This window comes from Syngnathoides biaculeatus, chromosome 12, assembly GCF_019802595.1.
Source record: "Syngnathoides biaculeatus isolate LvHL_M chromosome 12, ASM1980259v1, whole genome shotgun sequence".
In the NCBI taxonomy this organism is placed as follows: Eukaryota; Metazoa; Chordata; class Actinopteri; order Syngnathiformes; family Syngnathidae; genus Syngnathoides; species Syngnathoides biaculeatus.
Window position 1 is genome coordinate 20,448,565 of NC_084651.1, and position 17,997 is coordinate 20,466,561.

Below are 17,997 nucleotides of genomic sequence, written 5' to 3' on the forward strand. Positions count from 1 at the left end.
AGCACATAATGTTGTTATATATAATTTTATATATATATATGTGTGTGTGTATATATGTATATATATATATGTGTACATATATCACGCTTGTCTCCTTGTCTCTTCATAACCTTCATGGTGTGTCAGAGTTGCCAGAAGATCATACATCTTGCTTGTCCCTTTCTTTTTAACTTGTTGCTATTTGACAGCATTCAATGTCGGCGTTCTGTCACCGAGGGGTGTCAAGCTAATGGATGGATCCACGCAGGGTGCCTAAGCCATGCCTACTTAGATACTGTTGTCAGGCACCCCAAGCTACCGATCAAAATGGCGGACGCAGTGCATCCGACGCGTGTTATGAGAGCAAATTCCCGATAGTATTTCTGTTTCCTTTGCGCCCATGGTATCAGAAATATCGACAAAACGTGCACAGAAAGGCTTGAATTACTGTCAACAGGGATATGTTCATAATGTCAAGGTTTCCCGAACAGGAACTCCAGTTAAAGTTTCTGCAAAGTGTTGGCTGGTTGGTGTGTGCTAGTGTGCTCCCATATTATTGGTTTGTTTAAAACTCTACAAGGGCTCAAACTCCATAAACCTTTCACGTGCCGTGTGAGCAAAGCTGCATGTCTCTGCCACAGCAGTGGAATAAACCCAGAGGGTCCAAAATCAAACCAGTGCTGATGAGTGAAGTAGTTGTAGTTCGACCAACAGAAAGGAGGAAAAGAAAACTGAGTCTTTGTCAGACAGATATGAACTACAGGTTGAAATAATTAAATAATGAATAATAGGATGGTCTTTGTCAATTTGTAGTGCAAGCCCCTTGTCACATTTCAAGAGATGTTCATCTTCATTGTACTTTACAGCTGTTACACTGACTAATTGAGTAACTTACCTTGGAACAGACGGCTTTGTGCTGATTTATCTTTGATACGTTCAGATGGTCGTGAGGTCGGCCACAAGCCTTAATCCACTATTTGCATTTATCTAAATTACGCTTTGGGGTGGGAAAGCACACCAACTATCCTCCCAGTAATCTCTCTGGATAGCGCTTATCTCTATTACACGTTCCCCAGCCACATCGAACCACCATATTTCCGAATTGGGTATAAACAGGACTATACACTCGCAATTCAGAGGCTTAAAGTAAGCACGCGCTCTCTTTGTTTGTGGGTACAAGATCCCAGATCTGGATAGCATGGGCGGAGTTCAGAAAATGATGCTCAGTGATTGGTCAAAAGGGAGCTGTCACTCATTCTCAGGGATCCATCCATTGTAGTTCAGGGGTCCATACATTTTAATTTGATGTTAAGTGGGTAGGACAAGTCAGATCATAGAATGATACAGAAAAATATCTCGAAATTGGTGTTTCCCCTTTTTGGTTTTACTCAATGCAAGTACACTACTGTACATTTGGAACAATTGTATACTTAATCAACCATCCTTTGAAAAATATTTTCCCTATTTTTTAAAGTGCAATTTGCTTTAGTTTATTTCATGTGTGCGTTGTAACCGTGTACAGTGATTTGATATAATGGCACCAAATGTTTGAATGACGGGCATTTTTTAACAGTAAAACACAGTATTGGGCTTTGAAGGGTTTTTTTTTTTTTTTTTTTTTTTAACTTCATATTGTACAGTTAAAGTGACTGCTGAAACTCCTGTTCAAATGTTAGAATTTTGTATTTTAAAAAAAATGAGCCCACAATTACAAATTTCAAACCTCTTTCCACGATTAATGTGACCTACAACTTATTCAACAGTTTTTCTTTTTTTTTTTGTGGTGAGGTAAAAGCAAACTGTTGTGGTTGCAGAAGTATGCACTCTTTCTAATATTTGAACATCTGGATATCTTGATAATTAACTCATCACATTCAAACAGGCTTTACCAAACTTGCTTTCTAGCAGAAACCTGAAGGTTTTGTGCTAAGCTTTGTATTTTAAACTTTTTATTACATCCATGTTGATTTGGTCCCCATTTCCACCTGAAACTAGTTTAAATTTATACATTTTCACATTAACCCTGTATTTTATAGCATTCTTTCAACAGTAGTAATTAACTGAACCAAACTCCTTGAGTAATACTATTGAATAATTTTGTAGTTGCATATTCTGTCACAACTACCATAGCAACGATTCATTTTCACAAAGCTGTAAGCAATGGATGTTAAAACCATCTTACTCATCTGGAATGTCTTTCATGAATTGTGGTGTCTGTTGGATGACAAGGTGGTAGATCGTTTTCATTCACATATGACGGCTCACTGTCAGCTGTAACCACACCAAAATAACTAACTTTTTGTCCTCGTGTGCGTCAAGACTCCCTCTTCTATACCTTGCACCTTCCGCCTTAGGTTAGGTTAGGACTCAGCCTTTACTCATTGACAGCCTCACAGAAGGATGGAAATTATAAATCACTGAACACAACATACAGCTGTAGTCTAAGTACAGAATTTTTACTTTCATCTAGTTGGCTGAATTGATGCTCCCCACGCCCAATGAGCTGGTTTTGGTCTGATGGCCATATGTTTGAGGTTCTTGCTGTAATTGTTTCTTGACCTCCTTAATCACAGCTAGCTCACCCTTGCGTGAATATGATGGCATATTTGTTCGTTATACATCACGGGATGACAGCAGTATGGGCATCTTTGTGCATTTTTCGCTGTCATCCTCATTTTTAATCAGTGCCAATATAACAATGGCCAAAACTCCACCAACCACAAATTGTATTGCCACAGATGAAATGGTGTGTTATGAACAGAACCACAAAAGAGATTTGACACAATTTTGATTTTACCTTTTGCTGCACTTTAGATTTAAAATTAGCTCAGTATTATCATTCACGACAATTACTTACACTGATGGTGTAGTGCAGGGGTGCTCAGACGTTTTTACCCCAAGATCTACTTTTCAAGCAACCAACCTCTCGCGAGCTACTGACGACGGGGTGGGAGGTCGGTGGGGGGGTTTGAATAATGATGCTCCCAAACCGTTTTAAGGTTGATGTTATGTTGCCTCCTATATTTAAAATACAGACTTAGCTTTTTGTGCATGGTATTGTCTGTGTTTTCATCCTGGATCAGGCTGTGCCAAGGTGGAATTTTAAAATTACACACCATCTATCTCATTTAGATTATTTTTTCCTCTGTACACTTTTGGGAAAAATATACACACAGTTGTGTTCTTGTCCTCTTTGTAGGTGAAAACATGATCTGGGATACCTTCTGCCATGTTTCATAGCATTTATGTTTGGTGTCTTGTTTTTCTTTGTAGTCTGACCTGTTCCCCTTGTTCGTATTTTAGAATCATAGCTCTATATTCCATGTCTCCTTGCTGTTGCAGCACAGACAAAAAATTACAATCTTGAAAGATGACTACTTTCAGAGATTGTAAATGAACCAGTAAAATTAAAATTTTAAAGTGTTAAAGTAAACATCTCAAACTTGATCACAGTCTATCGGTGAAGTAGAAATGTTTCATCCCTAAATATGAATGTATTTTTGGTCCTACTCAATGCACATTAGCAAAGCCATCTAAAATGCAAAAATGACTGCCCAAAGATGAAAATATTTGAACAGAACTGTTGGAGTTAAGTGTGTGTGTGTGCGTGTGTAGGTATAATATCCAATACCAATTTTACATTTCAGAAAACATGTGGAGGGGGCAATTTTTAGGAATGCTTTAGGTTTTCCAAGCAGCCCATTATGTAGTGTAAATGCCTCAAACCTGAAGCGGTTTCACACTCTGCAGGTTGTGTAGGAGTAGGAGCGTTGTCAATTGAATCAATGCTCGCTCAACTTGCCTGTAGGGGTCACTGTGGCCACACCTATCACTTACATGTCCTTTGGAAGACCTGGATTGTGAAGGGGCATTCAGCTATATTAGTCTTCCTTTTCTGATTTCCCTCAGATGTTCCTTTTAGAGGTGTTTTAAGTGATAAGTTGAAAATTCAGAGCCTGTTTTGTTCACCAGTCTAGAAAATTTCCAGTATTGAACATTTTTAATTCAAGCACAGAAACCCTGCCCATTTTTGGAGTGATATCTTTGCATGTTGTCCCTCCCTCTGACGTAAAGATATTTATACATTGTTATCCAGATAAAAGATTGGATTTTTCTCCAAGATGAATATGGGGACACATTAAGTGAAGCAAGGGTACAGAAAAGTGTTTGTCGGTTAGCTCATTCCCTAGTCATTTCACTCTTTAAGGTTGTCAGCGTATTCATTTGCTCACTTTCCCCTGAGTTGCTCATCTTTGTTTATATACTGTGGCATTCCCCCTCCCTAAACTACAAAATTGCTCCTCCTAAAACTATGTGAATGTAGAACATATTGTGAAACTCTTTCAAACTGACCCGAGTTAATGTGACATACTTACTGTCTGAAAATTAGAATGAATCAAGAAATGCATCAGAGTAAACCTTTCCACACTCATTACTAAGTCTATAATCTATTCTCTCTCTCTCTCGCTCTCTCTCTCTCTCTCTCTTTATAAAATTAATTTTCACCAAACCACCCAGAGTACGTGACAGAATGCCCATTAACCATATCAGCTTCTAATGCATATTTTTCAATTTTTTTTCATGAGTATTCTATTCGTTCCCCCACTTTATCACTTGGTGGCGCTCTAAAATAACATCACGGAAATTACATATTTTACCGAAAAAGTGGTACAGTATGGGTATATATGGAGAGTGGGCAGGTTGAACAAGCCATGGAGTAAAGAAAAACCATGCAGTGTTAGAAGGAGGAAGAAGCTGGACATACATTTAGCCCAAGTCATATCAAAGCGGGTTTTAGGAGTCCCAAAAATCCAATGTTATAGCTTTCTTATGATGCTTTAGTCATTGAAATTTGTAGTTAGTGTTAAAAACACTTAATCTTAAAATGATTGCATGTGACGCTGGACATTAGTTTGTTTGAATCCCAGCTTCAATTATGCAATGTGTCTCTGATGAAGTGCCCTTTAAATTCAACATACTCTCTTGATTAATGTAAAAAAAAAAATCCCCTTGCTAAATGCAATAAAAGCCAATAATCAGCAGTTGCTCTTTGGGTAATATTGGCTGTGCAGTTGTCTTCATGAATGCTGAGCAGTGACTGGGCATCTCAATGAAATGTATTTTCCTCCATTGACATAAGTGATTGTGTGGTTACTACAGGATTTAGGGAATTTGGAGTCATTATTGATAAAGCGCTTCCTTCTATGGATTGAGAAACACACTAATTCTCCTCATCTGATGAACATGTCTCATGTCTGAGATGTTTGAGAGATATGACTCAATTAGTCTTGATTGACTTAATTCTGAGTGATGTTTGTGCTAAGTCAGTATTTTTATGTATAGTAACTGCTCTGACAACACAAGTACTGAAAGCATTAAATAGATTAAATAAATAATGATCCAAATAACTGCATGGAAGTTTCCTTTTTTTTAGAGCATCTAATGTATTGATTGCAAGTGGTCTCTAAAGTACTGTCCCTTACATGCTAAGAATACTGTATACAGATTTTGGGTATGAGGTCCAGTATGCGTAATTCTTTAGGTGACTAAATTGATTTTGGTTTGACAAGATCTTTGCAAAACACATTACAGCCCTGGATTATTCACCAAATGTTGAAGAGATTGAAAAATGCAGTTGTTAATGAAGCAGGGTTCAGAGGTTTGCTTAGAGTAGCTATAGATAAGATGATTTTGTTGTCATGTACACAAGGAGAGCAGCGAGACTTGATTTAGAGATTGTGCAAACTCCAACAAGATGCATTTGTATATCCTCGCTCAGCTGTGGCACTGTAATTGGATGATGGCTTCTGCCATAAGCATGATGAAACGGACCAAAAAGTGACTTAAGAGAAACCCACTCAACTCAGGGGTTGCAATTAGGATGGCCTTTGATGTCTCAGATGGCCATGGAAACACTTTAATCTCTCTAATATAATCTTAGTCCCTGTCCATGCGCAAACAATCAGATAAAGGGTTCCAATAAATCGAAGACTACACAGCCTTTTTGATGGATCAGAATTCCCACCACTGTCGGTCACGTTCGAATATTCTTGTGAAGGAAAGCCATATTGGAAAAGAAACTAAACACGCTGAACGTAGAACCAATGGTTGAGCTCTATTTAGGCACCCTTTCAATTCTTGTATTTGTTGAGAGTTGACAAATGAAATATTGCACTTTGTCGCGAACTCAACAAGATGGCAAGGACCAAATCTGTCACTACTTTGTGAAGAGAGATGAATGGAGTAAAATATTTCTAGTACAGGTGTCAAAATTAACAGTTTATTCAACAGTTAGTGGACTTTGAAATTAATCAGCTAATATGGTCATTGGTGAAAATCATTTAGCTCTGATTAACTTAAAATTGATGAAATCCTATGATTTCATTCTCTCATTAGAAAATCTGATTTCTGCAGTCCTTCACGAAAGGAGACCATCTCTTGTTAAATAAATAATATAAAAACAAAAACATATGTATTTACTTTGAAAACTATTTTTCAACAAGTTTTTCACAATATTTTGACATTTTACTGACCAAACCAGTAACTGAATCATAATCCATGAAAAAAATAGATTCAATCTATTCTGAAAATAAACATGATTTGGAGTCAAATTATGAATAAACTTAGAACCCTTAGAAATGTACATCAAACCTGGCAGCCCTTTACTTTTGTCATTATCAAGTAACAGTACTCTTACTTGAGTATCATTTTTAGCTACTCTAGCCACCTCTGTTCAGCAGTGCAATCACTGCACTATAAGATGTATCTAGGTCACTGCTTTATGTTTTGCATGATTGTGAAGTTAATTATATCTCCCGTGGCTAAAATTGTTGTAATTTTTTTATATGAGCCCTGGAGATACCATCTATCATTGTCTTACTGTCTAAAGCAGGTGTCTGTGTAAGAATATAATTTGTGGAAATTGACTAAGGAATGTTACGATTGCCATTTATTTATTTTTTTGTCATAGGCTGAAAACAATGCAGTAACTATTTATTTATAGGCATGCTCTGAAAGCTCTGAAAGAGAAGATGAAGACTGTGAGACTGCAGGAAGTTATGACGGGTGGGAGACTTGGATGAATGTGTCGTGTATCACCAGATGTAATTTCCCATGTTCCTCAGATCAGGCAGTACCTCTACCTGCAAGTTACAGTTACAATTGATATCCGAGTTGGTTTCTTGTTTTTTACTGTGAAAACATATCCCAGAATCATACTGCTTCAGCTAAGAGTATATTAATTTTTTGAGCCATTTTATCACATGGGATCTGTTCAAAATATCTTTAAAGATAACAGAAGCTTAAATTTACTATGCTTGGTCCTTTCAACAACTACTCCAAATGCACTTCTTGGTATTAGTACATTTGAATAAAACATTTAAATGTACGACATTTAAAATTATATTTTTTTGTCATTGCACCATATACAGTGAATTTGACAATAATATAAACAATTTTACTGTGAAGGAAAATTTCACCCATTTCTATCCCACATTCATGACTACAAAATAGTATGCTCCCACCCCCCACACCGTGTCGAAATGGCAGCAAGAGGGCAGATTTTGGAAAACCCGATGGCAGAACTCCCTAGCTACGGCTAAATGAACAGACGGTTTATAGCTACTTCTCGTTGTAACTCGAATGTTTTACAAATGAGAAGAGTCTCACCACGAGAGAATAAAAGCACTGCTCAGGATGGCACACTAATAGCCACTAAGTAAAATTAGATATTTATGGGTGTTTTATTATTCCAAATTTGGCCAACTTTTTCATGCTCTGTTCTTTTCAGTCTCCCAAAAGGATATGTATCAAGGTGGGAAAGAACCTTAAAGCTTTTATGTCATTAGCCAACATCATTTTTCTCAGATCATGTCGAATTCTCTTGGGCTTTAGTATTTAGACAAAAAGGTTACATTCTGGTAGTTCTAACATTGTTTTAAAATGAACAGTACGACAAGGTTTTTAAAAGATAATATACAGACATGAATGTTAATGCTGTCCTTTGGTGCAAACAAATAAATTGTTTAAAGGGAAAATCCAGTGCTTTGCATGAACAGTGTATCCTATAGGTCATGTAATATGTACCCTATTTTGACAATGTGATGTTAAATCCTCTCTCATTTAATAGTGTTTTGTTAAGATTTTTATGGACAATTGTGAATTTTCAGGGGTGGTGCCATTTTTGCGAGTCACATGACCTCCATGCGCAGATGTGACGTGTACCGTGCCGCAACAAAGGCTCGATTACATGGGACAGCATTTATGCCCAGTGCCGATTTCTCGTATTTGTCCTCATCTGATGAAGAAATAGCAGTATATGTTGATCGGGAAGACGGAGTCTGACTACTCTGAGGCCTACATGCGCGACATAAGTGCGTTTAAAAAAAAAAAAAAACAACAAAAAAAAAAAAGGCCCCGGAGCTCCGGGCCGGCAGCTGTGGATGGTTCTTCGGACGGGAAAGACACAGAGTCTGATGAAAGTAGGTGTCTGTGTAAGAATATAATTTGGACGAAGGTGGGCTGCAAGCTCTGGCGCCGGGCCGGGAGCTTAGCTTCGACGTCCCGAGAGGCCGATAGCTGAGCTTCTGTGGCGGCGGAGGCCTTTAGCCTAACGTCGGCATCTGGGGCTAACGGCCTCCGCTGCCTGGAAGCTTGGCTCGCGTTCATCCGCCAGAGTTCCCTCGTCAGACTCCTACTCATTGGTGTCCAAAGAACCATCCACGGCTGGTGGCCCGGAGCTCCGAGGCCTTTGTTTATGCACTTATGTCCTGCGCGTCGGCCTCAGAGTAGTCAGACTCCGCAGCATTCCACCTGAAGAACCATCCAAATATTCAACATTTACAGTCACAGGTTCAAATCTGTATGGAAGTATTCCTCCGTATTCCCGATCAATCGATACTGCTATTTATTCGTCAGATGAGAATAAATCCGAGAAATCAGTGCTGGCATAAATGGTGTCCCATGTCATCGAGCCTTTGTTGGGGCACGGTACACGGCACATCCGTTCACATAGGTCATGTGACTCGCCAAAATGGCAGCGCCTCTGAAAATTCTGAATTGTCAATAAAAATCTTCTCAAAACACTATTAAATGAGAGAGGATTCAACATCACATTGTCAAAATAGGGTACATATTACATGACCTATTGGGTACACTGTTCATGCAAACCACTGGATTTCCCCTTTTATTAATTATCACCACCAAGACTTGGTACAGTATAGCCAATAAACTAAACAACGGCTGAAAGGTTTAATCAAGACATGGCATGCATTAAAGTGAATAATATTGTATTATAGCAACGCTCTATGTAATGCATGTTAACAATAATATATACAAATACCATAATATTATCCTGCTAATAATTTAATTAGTATAGCTAATCATTACTTCGATCAATGTTAGAGCTGCATTAATTTTAAATCAGCACAGACACCATTGTGACAGGGCAAGATGTCCTGCTACTTTAGTTTGGAGCAGGCTTCAGATGGAGGTAAGAATAAAGTTGCTATCCCGTCAGTTGGCTCCGAAAGGAGGCCTCGTGGAATTAAGCAAACATGCAGCCTAATCCTCCACATCTTTGTAACTCTATCGGCCATTCCTCATCATTCTTCAATTTCTCAATACCTCCATTCCAGTTAGCTCCTCAGGATTTTGACCCAGCAGTGCAGGTTACTAATCTCAGACAAAAAGGGAGATTCTTATCAGTGCTGTTGCCCCTTCTCAACCACCTCCTGCCCCTCAAAGAGAGATGACTTCTTTGAAAGTTAATATCAGTGATATCATCAATGTGCTTCTTCACTGTTCTTTTAGGCTTGAGAGCGATGTTGAAGCGGGGGGAAAAAAGTGTAAATACTCTTGGCTCACAAAGGGTGCTGCCAAGGAGTGTTGCTCAGTTGCGTACCATTATGGAGGGTGTGATACAGTACTATACTGACATACAGGCAGCCAGAGACTTTGGGATAGAAAGAGATATCATTTTGACATAGATTATTGCCACATAATTTGTTCAATAATTTCGCAGTATGGAGCAATTACAAAATACTCTCTTGAGCTTGCTGTCCATTATGTTTACCCTTAAAACCTTGGTTTAATGCATGTTAAAAATTTTAAACATAATTACACAACAGGAAGTTGTGCAAAAAGTACTGAAAGATTGAACATTCCAAACTTTAGAGAACGTAGAACTAAGTTCACCTGTGAATTCTTTTCTGAAATTTCACTAAAAGCTGACTTTTTGTGAGTCGTGTATTTACTATACAGTATTTCTTATAGAGCTTGTGCACCTACGTCATAAAATCACGTGACTTTTGTTTAGGTCGCCATATTGCCGGTCAAACAAATCATTGTTCAATGCGAAGTCTGTTGAGACGAAACGAAAATATGTCTTATAGTACGACGTCCAGAGTTTTGTCCGATGAGGTCAAAATAAACGAAGGTAGGTGGAAAAATTAGAGACACTTGGAATAGAGGACCCATATTTATTGTCGACGATAAGAAATTGGACTGTTAATTCGCTTCTGCTTGTCTTGGACAACTGGATACACACATGTATCTTGTGAGTAAGTCGCTGAGATTTACACAAAAAAGTTTGAAAGCGCATTTGCCAGTTCATGAGTATGCTTTACCGCATCCTGGGTTACTGCGCCATTATGGTCCAGTCACGCTTTTGTTATGCTCTTTAGTTGTCTCATAGTTATCATACTTTGTTTCGTGTTTTTTGGATCCTGCCTTCTTGGACTGTGTTGCCGTGCACAACTTTAGTTTATAATAAAGCCCACTGAATACCATGCCTTTGCCTGGGAGTCCTGCATTTGGGTCTGCCCTTGTTCCGCTGGTTTATGACACGAGGCATTGGTTTCTACACAGTCCTGCCTCTTTATGGCCACACACAGTGATTGAGAAGCTAAATCCAAGTTAAATAAAGTTATGGTGGTGGGTTATCTTGTATCTGAATTTAATTGCAATTCTGTTCTCATTAAAAAAAAATCATACAGTATCAATATCCATCCATGGCTCAAAAGCTTCAGTGTGAAAATCATAGTGGTGTAGATGAACTTTTTCACTGCATAGGCTTAAAGAAAAGAAGCTGGAGGATTCCAATGAACCTCTTAACACAATGAGCGCTTCAGTGCCTCTCACAGCACCTCCTTGTCGCTCACACAGCCATGCAAGTGCGTGGACAGCTGCTCTTTGGTTGGTCTGTGAAAACAGTTGGGGTAATTCTTTAGCACAAGGATAAAAAGGAAAGGAAAAAAACTCTAAAAAATATGTTGTATTACACTAGACATGGTGTCTCAAAAGTCACTACACACTTCCATGTTTCAATTTAGTTTCAGTTATCATTCAGAGAGGCATAAGGCCATCAGGATTTCACAGTTTATGGTATAAGCATGGCTCACGACTCGCAGTTGACATTGGAGTCGTATTGCAAATTTGTCACCAGGCAAGAAGTTCGTCTATCCCCAGACTGCAGTTTAGCGCCTCTTTGAGCGTTATATTGATCACCATGGTGTTCCTCTCGAAACCTTTTAAAAACCTGAAGTCAGTACAGGTAAAGCTTTAACACTTCGTTGCATCTGCTAAATAGCTATTTTGGGGATGCCAAGTTCCAGTGTGGTCCATTGAACGTTCTCTGACTTTGTGTCAATGTCTGATGGAGAAGTTTGTTTTAATCATTGGTGATAGTCGCAGGCCTTCTGATTCTTGGTTTATCAAGAAGAGATCCTGTTTTGAGTCGCTTGACATTGTGTAAATTACACTTGGTGTTGTAGTATAACAGTCAAGATTTTCAAACTGTCCCTGGACTCCAGTGGGGACAGAAACTCCTTGTCCCTGTGGCAATTATACATGGCTCCTCCATAGTCAGTTGGTGAGTCATGGACAAGTGAATGATACTCTTACAAAAACAGGAAAGCGTTAAGCTGTCAAATGTTGACAGTGTCATATCTGTCCAAGTCATACCTGAACTAGGGGAAAAAAAGTACACTGTGACTTTTGGGACATCCTGTATTTAAGAGCCACTGGACTCAAACTAAGACACCCAACGTAGACTCAACTGGAGTCCTGTTTGCAGGGTTCGGCAACGAGGTGTGACGAGCGGTCGACTGTTGACAACTAGTTGTGCTGTGATTTAAAATTATCATTTTTATGGTAATTTTGTAGATGTAACAGTCAAAAATGGCATGTGGGTATCACTTGCATTTTTAAAACCAAAGTATGCATATTCAGGTAGAGTCATGCTCACCATTATTGGTACCCATGAAGTTTAAGTACTAAATGTGGGGATATCTCTTAAAGAAAATGAATCAAGTGAAACAATATACAACACCAAACAAAAGAGAAATAATTTTTTTTATGGTCGGAAGGAAAATTTTTTTTTTTTTTTTTAATAATCAATGCATACATACAGTATTTTCACAGACGGCACAATGACGCCATGAAACAAAAGTACACCCTGCCCAACAATAAGCTTTCGTTTAGGATCCATAATGCTGTGGGGCTGTTTTGCTACATCTGATACTGGATGCCATGACTGTATCACAAATATCATAAGATGAGAAAATTATTAAGATTTAGACCAAAATGTCTCAAAAACTGCACAAAAATTAAAACTTTCATAATTCATTTTGCACTTCTATAGATCATTCGCTTTTGACCACGTTGCACGATAGCAGCCCCAAGATGCATTGAGGTCAGACTTGTAATCATTTTAAATGACCATGACAGAATCAAAATCCCTATGTGATGGTAATTCTTTTGCCTGATCTGTTACTGGGCAATGTAACAGAGTATTTTACTGATGCTGCACATAGCTCTAGATTCAGAAATTGTTGTCTCAACACCACTGAGCGGCAAAGGCTATATGAACAATAGTGGGAAACCAAGTGTACTATATACTTTTATGCATGTATGAGGTTTAATTGTGTATGCATCTTTGAGTCAGAATGTCTCTGCTTTGCCGATGATATTCAGATGTGTCCTGAAAGTTCCAATGCAATTGCTTAAACAGCAGATCAATGCAATGGGGGGAAAAAAGCTGATCAAAGCAATCTCAGGAAAAATGTGTGGAAGATGTAGGGGAATCTTGTGTCATGGAATATACTGTCGATCATGTTCAATGTGGTGCTGATGAATGTCAGATTGGCAGTAGACCACTGAGAAAAGTGAAATAGTCAGGAAAGCTCCCAGCCTGATGGATTAAATACATGTTTCATGAATGTTAAACAGCTTGCTATTTTTCTGCCTGCAGTTTTAAAAGACCAAAAGATTTTAAAACAAAAAAAAAATCTTGAGGCTGATAGAAGGAATCGGAATATATTTGCATTAATTTTGTAAGACATTAAATTGTCTTTTTGTTTAGAAGAGCATGTTTCCTGTACCTTTTCAATTTACCCCAATTAGAGGAAAAAAAATGAAAGTACATTTTTCTATCCCTGCCCTGTGGTTTTGAACATTTTTAAAACCATACCTTTTACCCCCCACAATCTCTTCTTTTCTATTATCTTAATTTGTTCTCGTAACATGACGCAATTGCTTCTCTTACATTGTCTGAGAAAATGTGATCCATGATGATCTAGCTATGCACCCGTCTTTCCATCCATTATCTTTTTAATTTTTTTTTTTTTATCCTGGTTCAGGTTGTGGGTCAGTAGCAACTTAAGCGGGGAAATCCAGAATTCCCTCTCCCTAGCCACTTTGTCCCTCTGTCAATCTTAAAGACCCTGGAACAGGACCCAAAAAGTCTGAATTTGACAAACCGAACAGAGAAGTGTTTGAATGGTTAAAAAAAGAAAAAAAAGTCTCCCAAATCATGACATATAAAGCCACCCATGAGCTGTATGACTTTGTGGGTGTGTCTGCAGAATGCTTCCCTTCAGCTGTCAATGAAGTTATTGTCTGTGTCACACAGACTGTGTGGCTCGCACAGTCACAATCTGACTGTCACTGTGTCAATTAAACAGTTAACATTCCCTAATGTGTCACTGTTATGGAGATGTACACAAAAAACAAAAACACGTGAGGTGGTGACTTCTTGGGAGACCTGATGCCATATTGGGAAACTCACCGCTTCATTTGCTTGCTAACCAGTTATCTTGCAAGGCTTACTGTAATTTCTCGAGTATAATGCGTCCTGAAGTATAATGAGCAGCCCCAAAGTTGACCTAAAAAAATCAGGAAAACACTTCTACCAATGTACAATGCGCACCACCAATTTGCTGCTATTCATATGCTCAAAATATTGGGAATTATCTGTATTTATATTTTGTCCGTACAACAATCATTAATAATAATCATTGTGCAAGTGGTGATGTAGCCGTAATATGATATCGGGACAGGCCCAGGATACGCTTGTCCTAGTCCCTGTAATTGTCAGAACAGAATCCCTCAACCAACTAAAATAAATGCTCAATGATGGCATGACTGTTGATTAATACTGTTGATAACACAGATTACAGTCTTAAATAAATATTTAACAGTGTTTGACGTAAACATTTTTTGCATTCAATATTTGTCCATAAAACTTTTGTGTATAGTGCAGTTTATCCTCTACATTACACATCCTTTGCCAAGACATCAAAAGCAACATCTGGCTCATCTCCAATCTGAAAAATATTCATCGTAGCTGCCTTTGGTGACTTGGTCCAGTTCTGTTGCCTCCTGAATTCATGAACAGTGATCCTATTTTGCTTCCACAGCATGTCATCCTCTGTGCCATCCATGGCGTTTGTGGGGAAACATTTTTTGAATCCCGAGAGTTTTGGTTCCGCAGCGTAGCCTCTCGCCCACCTGACGCCATAACTTTCGTATGTCAGGGTTTGGGAGTTTGATTGAGTGCTAATCAAACTTAAGTTGGCCTGATAAGGATTTTGATTAGAAATTTACAAGACTGGTAGAATAAAAGAAACACCAGCACTGTAAAGGTTTTTTGTCAAGCCTGTTTTAATGACGATTGTGGCTTGGCCAAGTCCTCTTTACCTCCAAACCGTTTCAACCAGTTCAATTACGATCCTTTGCGAGAGAGTGTGCCTTTAAAATCCATTTGTTAGCTTGTGGGAAGGGAAATACTGTATATGGCTTTTTTCTCTTTGCTGTAATGAGTCAGTTCAAACTATAATTATATTATGTTTTCCACTGAGTAAGAAATGAGAGAAATGGGAAATCAAAAGTTATATGTTAAAGTGAGAATCCAACATCTTATTTCTGTGGTACTCGCGATGCTTGGCTGTTTTGATGACATGCAACCCACACTCTCCTTATAAAAACACATTGTGGTCTTAAAAGTAGACATAGCTAAATGGACCGCATATAACCTTTAAATACCATGCATGCAAAAGGAATTAGGAGAAGAGTAAATGCATCTACAATTTGTGGAACACCACAAACATTTTTGTCACATACTATTCAGTTTCGATAATTCCATTCTCTTTTTTTATTTGTATTGTATTGTCAACATTTTCTATACATCTTATAAGAGTAAATCATTTTTCTGCCAACGTTGATGGTCCTGTCTCCTTCCTTATAAATAAGCCTGCTTGTGAAGAGAATCCCTCCATACACCTTTCGTTTCAGTGCTTTGCTTGCTGAGAAATGTAAATCAGCAGTAATAGATAAGGACCCATAAAAGCACCTGCACATGTAATGTTAATGCTCTGCTTCACATTGAGCTTGCATCTGAAAGGATGAGTGTAAATGCCATGAATAAATTACATGGTTTTCAGTAAAAAGATATTTTACGTTTTGCATTTGCTGGGCTTTTTATAGCAAGAGGTGCAGAGTTGTTTTGGTGGATGCAAACACTTTCATCCGCGTAAACTGTAAAGTAGAGCCACAGTGTGTGGGTTGAGCTGGAAAGTGCTACTGGATTGGAGCCTGACATGAAAATGTACCAGATCTGCCCTCAAGATTCCAGAACAGTGGATGCCAACCACCATTATGCTTAAAACTATTTTTTAATGAAGTCGGCATTATTCTAATTTTTATTCAGTTTATTTTAATCTTCACTATGAACTGGTGTGAGAAAATGTTTTTCAGCAAAACACGGTAACAAACTGGAATGATACAGATGGCTCAATGTCTTTTTGTTTGATTGTTCCGATATTTAACCTAGGCATTTTGTGAAATAGCAGTTCAGTAAACCAACAGAATTAATGTGACATTTACACCTTTACAGCAACACTTCAGTGCTAGAGAGTGCAAATTCAATATACAATGCAACTTTTTTTAAAGGGTGACAAGTTATCATTGCAGTATTTGGTGATATGGTGTGTAACACACTAAACATGGACCAGCGGGAATGAAGGACAGCTTTGTCTAAGAATTTTTTTTCGAGAATTATACATAACCATGTTAAAGGTAAAGGAGATCACCGTCTACAAGCATCTCATGACTTTGACTACAGTTGCAAATATTTAAAAAAATATATATATATCCATAGGACTGTAGCCAGGCTACCTGGACATGGCTGCAAGTGGAAAATATATTTTTATTATAATTATAGTACAGTAATCCTCTCTACTTTGCGGATCATCTATCGCGGAGAGGGGGAAAAAAAAAAAGCCTAATCGCTACATACTAATTCACCATCCCCGGTGCGACGACATGGACCAATAATGCAAAAAAATAAATAAATACAAAAAAAGCATACATTAGTACAGTACTGTAGTGGGTAGCCGCAACAGTTGTACTCACAATCACACTTTGGGACAATTTAGAGTGCCCAATCAATGTTGCATGTTTTTGGGATGTGGAGGAAACCGCAGTGCCCGGAGAAAACCCACGCAGGCACGAGGAGAACATGCAAACTCCACACAGGCAGATCTGGGATCAAACCCGGACCTCAGAACTGTAAGGCCAATGCTTTCCACCTGATCCACCGTGCCGCCTACTGCATTCTTTATTTATTTATTTATTTATTTATTTAAAAATTGATGATGAAAATGGCAACAAAAAAGCCCAATCAACCTTCAAAGAAATTAAAGGTGAACTCCAAGGTTATGGTACATCAGTATCAGATTGCACCATATGTCGTTCTTTGAGCCCAAGTGGAGTTCATGGGAGACTACCAAAGAGGACACCACTTCTGGAAATAAATCCCGGGCGAATGAAAATATAAAAAAAGAGTAAGAATAATAATGAGTTTGTCCATGTGCGTGCAGTTAGCTAGGAAACTATGCCTAAAATTTGAAAAATGCATCTTCTCTGGATACCCCAATTTGTAGAACAGAAAGTTCTTTGTAGAACTTAAATTCCCGTGTTTTGTGTTTTTGTGCATGTATAAAAGTTAAAATCCAAAACATTGTAGGGTTTTTGATGAGCAGGAAGTTTGTGCTGAAATTTAATAACATACCTCCATGTTTAGTCAATGGTTAACGTTACCTGAAGTGTTTGTATGTGGAGCAAAATGCAAATACATAATATAAATAGATGAAAATTTAACAACTTAAAGCAACCAATGATTTTCATTTATATGTGCAGCTATGAAATTTTGTGACAAAATATATATCTAATTTTAATGTTACAAGAATGGCATAATTGAGTTTAGAATTACATTTGGAAAAACAAAAACTAAAATGAAACCAATTTGAAATTAAATGGAGAGCCACAGCAGAAGGATGAAAAGAGCCATGTGTCTATTTGGAGCCATAGATTGCTGATCCCTTTGACATCCATATGATAGGTGAAGGTTGAGCGGTGCGTGTTGTCAGTGGAGATGCTCACAATGTCTGAAAGCTCAGAGAGTGTCTTAATTCTTCAACTATGAAGCCTGGTCTCATGTATCTATTAGTTCTCTATTATTCAGATTTAAAAGGATTCTTTAAAACACTCTGTGGTGCATCAAATTTATCAGACATTTCTCATTTTACAGTAACTTTAAGTAGCAGCTTCATTAGGTTTCAAATTGAGACCTTCAAGGCAAGGATCTACATCAGAGGAAATAAGTCTGTTCTGGTATCATGAGAGAGGTGGATGGAATGGTTAGTTTTCTTTATAACCATTTTATTCAATACACAAAGCCTT

At 38.1% G+C, this 17,997-nt stretch overlaps 1 protein-coding gene across 3 annotated transcripts in view; it reads left to right on the top strand.

Moving 5' to 3' along the window:
- The window catches only part of macrod2 (mono-ADP ribosylhydrolase 2), a 460,594-nt gene that overhangs the window by 10,787 nt on the left and 431,810 nt on the right, over positions 1–17,997 (top strand). The gene's annotated exons all lie outside the window — the stretch shown is intronic.